The sequence below is a fragment of the Oncorhynchus mykiss genome, unplaced genomic scaffold, assembly GCF_013265735.2.
Source record: "Oncorhynchus mykiss isolate Arlee unplaced genomic scaffold, USDA_OmykA_1.1 un_scaffold_786, whole genome shotgun sequence".
Classification (NCBI taxonomy): domain Eukaryota; kingdom Metazoa; phylum Chordata; class Actinopteri; order Salmoniformes; family Salmonidae; genus Oncorhynchus; species Oncorhynchus mykiss.
In genome coordinates, this window is record NW_023494233.1 from 1 (window position 1) to 7,500 (window position 7,500).

Genomic DNA, 7,500 nt, shown 5'->3' on the forward strand with positions numbered 1-7,500 from the left:
CTTGGGTGCTTTTTACACACTTTAAGAAATCACGATGGATGCAGATTGCTATTAATCCTCCGTGCAACTGGTGATTGAAAACGTGCATCTGGTAACCCAAAATTTCAAATATGGTTCAAAATGAATTTAAAGGCACCCCTCTCATTGTTGCCCGCTATGGGAGCACCCCACTAAGGCCCTGTCTCGGTCGGGCCCGTCCTGAGTGCTTTATAGACACTTTAAGAAATCGCGATGGATGCAGATTGCTATTAATCCTCCGTGCAACTGGTGATTGAAAATGTGCAACTGGTGATTGAAAACGTGCACCTGGTCACCCAAAACACGGTTCTCTATGCGGTTAGCGGTGTTCCATCTATTCATGTCCGCTTATGGCGCACCCTACTACGGACCTTTAGCAATGGGGGCCGGCCCGAATTATTTATGGAAGGTCTGATGATGATTTTTTTTTTTTTTCACCATCTCTTTCTCTCTCTGCCGGGGCCGGCCAAGAGTGCTTTATGGACGGTTTAAAACATGACTATGGATGCAAATGCTCATTTTCCTCCGTGCACCTGGTGATTGAAAACGTGCATCTGGTAACCCAAAAATTATAAAAGGGTTTTAAATACTTTTACCCGTCATTCTATTGATATAGCCCGCTAGGGGAGTGCCCCACTACGGCCCTCTCTCTGTCAGGGCCGTCCTTGGGTGCTTTTTACACACTTTAAGAAATCACGATGGATGCAGATTGCTATTAATCCTCCGTGCAACTGGTGATTGAAAACGTGCATCTGGTAACCCAAAATTTCAAATATGGTTCAAAATGAATTTAAAGGCACCCCTCTCATTGTTGCCCGCTATGGGAGCACCCCACTAAGGCCCTGTCTCGGTCGGGCCCGTCCTGAGTGCTTTATAGACACTTTAAGAAATCGCGATGGATGCAGATTGCTATTAATCCTCCGTGCAACTGGTGATTGAAAATGTGCAACTGGTGATTGAAAACGTGCACCTGGTCACCCAAAACACGGTTCTCTATGCGGTTAGCGGTGTTCCATCTATTCATGTCCGCTTATGGCGCACCCTACTACGGACCTTTAGCAATGGGGGCCGGCCCGAATTATTTATGGAAGGTCTGATGATGATTTTTTTTTTTTTTCACCATCTCTTTCTCTCTCTGCCGGGGCCGGCCAAGAGTGCTTTATGGACGGTTTAAAACATGACTATGGATGCAAATGCTCATTTTCCTCCGTGCACCTGGTGATTGAAAACGTGCATCTGGTAACCCAAAAATTATAAAAGGGTTTTAAATACTTTTACCCGTCATTCTATTGATATAGCCCGCTAGGGGAGTGCCCCACTACGGCCCTCTCTCTGTCAGGGCCGTCCTTGGGTGCTTTTTACACACTTTAAGAAATCACGATGGATGCAGATTGCTATTAATCCTCCGTGCAACTGGTGATTGAAAACGTGCATCTGGTAACCCAAAATTTCAAATATGGTTCAAAATGAATTTAAAGGCACCCCTCTCATTGTTGCCCGCTATGGGAGCACCCCACTAAGGCCCTGTCTCGGTCGGGCCCGTCCTGAGTGCTTTATAGACACTTTAAGAAATCGCGATGGATGCAGATTGCTATTAATCCTCCGTGCAACTGGTGATTGAAAATGTGCAACTGGTGATTGAAAACGTGCACCTGGTCACCCAAAACACGGTTCTCTATGCGGTTAGCGGTGTTCCATCTATTCATGTCCGCTTATGGCGCACCCTACTACGGACCTTTAGCAATGGGGGCCGGCCCGAATTATTTATGGAAGGTCTGATGATGATTTTTTTTTTTTTTTCACCATCTCTTTCTCTCTCTGCCGGGGCCGGCCAAGAGTGCTTTATGGACGGTTTAAAACATGACTATGGATGCAAATGCTCATTTTCCTCCGTGCACCTGGTGATTGAAAACGTGCATCTGGTAACCCAAAAATTATAAAAGGGTTTTAAATACTTTTACCCGTCATTCTATTGATATAGCCCGCTAGGGGAGTGCCCCACTACGGCCCTCTCTCTGTCAGGGCCGTCCTTGGGTGCTTTTTACACACTTTAAGAAATCACGATGGATGCAGATTGCTATTAATCCTCCGTGCAACTGGTGATTGAAAACGTGCATCTGGTAACCCAAAATTTCAAATATGGTTCAAAATGAATTTAAAGGCACCCCTCTCATTGTTGCCCGCTATGGGAGCACCCCACTAAGGCCCTGTCTCGGTCGGGCCCGTCCTGAGTGCTTTATAGACACTTTAAGAAATCGCGATGGATGCAGATTGCTATTAATCCTCCGTGCAACTGGTGATTGAAAATGTGCAACTGGTGATTGAAAACGTGCACCTGGTCACCCAAAACACGGTTCTCTATGCGGTTAGCGGTGTTCCATCTATTCATGTCCGCTTATGGCGCACCCTACTACGGACCTTTAGCAATGGGGGCCGGCCCGAATTATTTATGGAAGGTCTGATGATGATTTTTTTTTTTTTTTCACCATCTCTTTCTCTCTCTGCCGGGGCCGGCCAAGAGTGCTTTATGGACGGTTTAAAACATGACTATGGATGCAAATGCTCATTTTCCTCCGTGCACCTGGTGATTGAAAACGTGCATCTGGTAACCCAAAAATTATAAAAGGGTTTTAAATACTTTTACCCGTCATTCTATTGATATAGCCCGCTAGGGGAGTGCCCCACTACGGCCCTCTCTCTGTCAGGGCCGTCCTTGGGTGCTTTTTACACACTTTAAGAAATCACGATGGATGCAGATTGCTATTAATCCTCCGTGCAACTGGTGATTGAAAACGTGCATCTGGTAACCCAAAATTTCAAATATGGTTCAAAATGAATTTAAAGGCACCCCTCTCATTGTTGCCCGCTATGGGAGCACCCCACTAAGGCCCTGTCTCGGTCGGGCCCGTCCTGAGTGCTTTATAGACACTTTAAGAAATCGCGATGGATGCAGATTGCTATTAATCCTCCGTGCAACTGGTGATTGAAAATGTGCAACTGGTGATTGAAAACGTGCACCTGGTCACCCAAAACACGGTTCTCTATGCGGTTAGCGGTGTTCCATCTATTCATGTCCGCTTATGGCGCACCCTACTACGGACCTTTAGCAATGGGGGCCGGCCCGAATTATTTATGGAAGGTCTGATGATGATTTTTTTTTTTTTTCACCATCTCTTTCTCTCTCTGCCGGGGCCGGCCAAGAGTGCTTTATGGACGGTTTAAAACATGACTATGGATGCAAATGCTCATTTTCCTCCGTGCACCTGGTGATTGAAAACGTGCATCTGGTAACCCAAAAATTATAAAAGGGTTTTAAATACTTTTACCCGTCATTCTATTGATATAGCCCGCTAGGGGAGTGCCCCACTACGGCCCTCTCTCTGTCAGGGCCGTCCTTGGGTGCTTTTTACACACTTTAAGAAATCACGATGGATGCAGATTGCTATTAATCCTCCGTGCAACTGGTGATTGAAAACGTGCATCTGGTAACCCAAAATTTCAAATATGGTTCAAAATGAATTTAAAGGCACCCCTCTCATTGTTGCCCGCTATGGGAGCACCCCACTAAGGCCCTGTCTCGGTCGGGCCCGTCCTGAGTGCTTTATAGACACTTTAAGAAATCGCGATGGATGCAGATTGCTATTAATCCTCCGTGCAACTGGTGATTGAAAATGTGCAACTGGTGATTGAAAACGTGCACCTGGTCACCCAAAACACGGTTCTCTATGCGGTTAGCGGTGTTCCATCTATTCATGTCCGCTTATGGCGCACCCTACTACGGACCTTTAGCAATGGGGGCCGGCCCGAATTATTTATGGAAGGTCTGATGATGATTTTTTTTTTTTTTTCACCATCTCTTTCTCTCTCTGCCGGGGCCGGCCAAGAGTGCTTTATGGACGGTTTAAAACATGACTATGGATGCAAATGCTCATTTTCCTCCGTGCACCTGGTGATTGAAAACGTGCATCTGGTAACCCAAAAATTATAAAAGGGTTTTAAATACTTTTACCCGTCATTCTATTGATATAGCCCGCTAGGGGAGTGCCCCACTACGGCCCTCTCTCTGTCAGGGCCGTCCTTGGGTGCTTTTTACACACTTTAAGAAATCACGATGGATGCAGATTGCTATTAATCCTCCGTGCAACTGGTGATTGAAAACGTGCATCTGGTAACCCAAAATTTCAAATATGGTTCAAAATGAATTTAAAGGCACCCCTCTCATTGTTGCCCGCTATGGGAGCACCCCACTAAGGCCCTGTCTCGGTCGGGCCCGTCCTGAGTGCTTTATAGACACTTTAAGAAATCGCGATGGATGCAGATTGCTATTAATCCTCCGTGCAACTGGTGATTGAAAATGTGCAACTGGTGATTGAAAACGTGCACCTGGTCACCCAAAACACGGTTCTCTATGCGGTTAGCGGTGTTCCATCTATTCATGTCCGCTTATGGCGCACCCTACTACGGACCTTTAGCAATGGGGGCCGGCCCGAATTATTTATGGAAGGTCTGATGATGATTTTTTTTTTTTTTCACCATCTCTTTCTCTCTCTGCCGGGGCCGGCCAAGAGTGCTTTATGGACGGTTTAAAACATGACTATGGATGCAAATGCTCATTTTCCTCCGTGCACCTGGTGATTGAAAACGTGCATCTGGTAACCCAAAAATTATAAAAGGGTTTTAAATACTTTTACCCGTCATTCTATTGATATAGCCCGCTAGGGGAGTGCCCCACTACGGCCCTCTCTCTGTCAGGGCCGTCCTTGGGTGCTTTTTACACACTTTAAGAAATCACGATGGATGCAGATTGCTATTAATCCTCCGTGCAACTGGTGATTGAAAACGTGCATCTGGTAACCCAAAAATTATAAAACGGTTTTAAATACTTTTACCGGTCATTCTATTGATATAGCCCGCTATGGGAGCACCCCACTAAGGCCCTGTCTCGGTCGGGGCCGTCCTTCAGTGCTTTATATACAGTTTCATATATTACGATGGATGCAGATTGTGATTGTTTTCCAAAAGACCCGTGTGCATCTGGTAACCCAAAAATTATAAAACTGTTTTAAATCATTTTACCGGTCATTCTATTGATATAGCCCGCTAGGGGAGTACCCTACTACGGCCCTCTCTCGGTCAGGCCCGTCCTTAGGTGCTTTATATACAGTTTAAGATATTACGATGGATGCAGATTGTGATTGTTTTCCAAAAGACCCGTGTGCATCTGGTAACCCAAAAATTAAAATATGGTTCAAAACCCGGGTAACACCACTCTATTTACGGACATGACAGTAGAGCTTACCCCCTGGAGCTATTGACCTCCAGGCTTGTAGGCCCTTACTCACCACCCGGGTATCACCCCTCTATTTCGGGGATGATACCAGCAGGGGACCCCCCCCACCTCCACAACCTCGCATACCAGGTGAACCAGGGCACCCACACTTAAGCACCCCTCCTCGGACATTAAAGCAGATAACCGCGCTGTTATGAACCGCGTGCACCTGGTCACCCAAATGGAACTTGTGCACCTGGTCACCCAAAAGGACCGGCGTGCACCTGGTCACCCAAAGGCCGGCGTGCACCTGGTCACCCAAAAGGACCATGTGCACCTGGTCACCCAAAGGCCGGCGTGCACCTGGTCACCCAAAAGGACCGTGTGCACCTGGTCACCCAAAGGCCGGCGTGCACCTGGTCACCCAAAGGACCATGTGCACCTGGTCACCCAAAAGGACCATGTGCACCTGGTCACCCAAAGGCCGGCGTGCACCTGGTCACCCAAAAGGACCATGTGCACCTGGTCACCCAAAGGCCGGCGTGCACCTGGTCACCCAAAGGACCATGTGCACCTGGTCACCCAAAAGGACCATGTGCACCTGGTCACCCAAAGGCCGGCGTGCACCTGGTCACCCAAAGGACCATGTGCACCTGGTCACCCAAAGGCCGGCGTGCACCTGGTCACCCAAAGGACCATGTGCACCTGGTCACCCAAAGGCCGGCGTGCACCTGGTCACCCAAAGGACCATGTGCACCTGGTCACCCAAAAGGACCATGTGCACCTGGTCACCCAAAGGCCGGCGTGCACCTGGTCACCCAAAGGACCATGTGCACCTGGTCACCCAAAGGCCGGCGTGCACCTGGTCACCCAAAGGACCATGTGCACCTGGTCACCCAAAGGCCGGCGTGCACCTGGTCACCCAAAGGACCATGTGCACCTGGTCACCCAAAAGGACCATGTGCACCTGGTCACCCAAAGGCCGGCGTGCACCTGGTCACCCAAAGGACCATGTGCACCTGGTCACCCAAAAGAACCGTGTGCACCTGGTCACCCAAAGGCCGGCGTGCACCTGGTCACCCAAAGGACCATGTGCACCTGGTCACCCAAAAGGACCATGTGCACCTGGTCACCCAAAGGCCGGCGTGCACCTGGTCACCCAAAGGACCATGTGCACCTGGTCACCCAAAAGAACCGTGTGCACCTGGTCACCCAAAGGCCGGCGTGCACCTGGTCACCCAAAGGACCATGTGCACCTGGTCACCCAAAAGGACCATGTGCACCTGGTCACCCAAAGGCCGGCGTGCACCTGGTCACCCAAAGGACCATGTGCACCTGGTCACCCAAAAGAACCGTGTGCACCTGGTCACCCAAAGGCCGGCGTGCACCTGGTCACCCAAAGGACCATGTGCACCTGGTCACCCAAAAGAACCGTGTGCACCTGGTCACCCAAAGGCCGGCGTGCACCTGGTCACCCAAAGGACCATGTGCACCTGGTCACCCAAAAGCCGGCGTGCACCTGGTCACCCAAATGGAACTTGTGCACCTGGTCACCCAAAAGCCGGCGTGCACCTGGTCACCCAAATGGAACTTGTGCACCTGGTCACCCAAAAGCCGGCGTGCACCTGGTCACCCAAATGGAACTTGTGCACCTGGTCACCCAAAAGACCGGCGTGCACCTGGTCACCCAAAAGCCGGCGTGCACCTGGTCACCCAAATGGAACTTGTGCACCTGGTCACCCAAAAATTATAAAACTGTCCAAAATGCATTTACCGGTCATTTTATTTATATAGCCCGCTAGGGGAGTAGCCCACTACGGCCCTCTCTTGGTCGGGGCCGTGCTTAGTGCTTTATGGACACTTTAAGATATTACGATGGATGCAGATTGTGATTGTTTTGCAAAAGACCCGTGTGCATCTGGTAACCCAAAAATTATAAAACTGTTCAAAATGCATTTAAAGCTATACCTGACCTTCATGCCCGCCAGGGGAGTAGCCCACTACGGCCCTCTCTCAGTGGGGGCCCTATTTGAGTGCTTTATGGACGGTTTAAAATATCACGATGGATGCAGATTGCTATTAATCCTCCGTGCACCTGGTGATTGAAAACGTGCATCTGGTAACCCAAAAATTAAAATATGGACCGCGGGTGAATGGAGGGAGTAACTATGACTCTCTTAAGGTAGCCAACTGCTTGATGAGCATATACATCC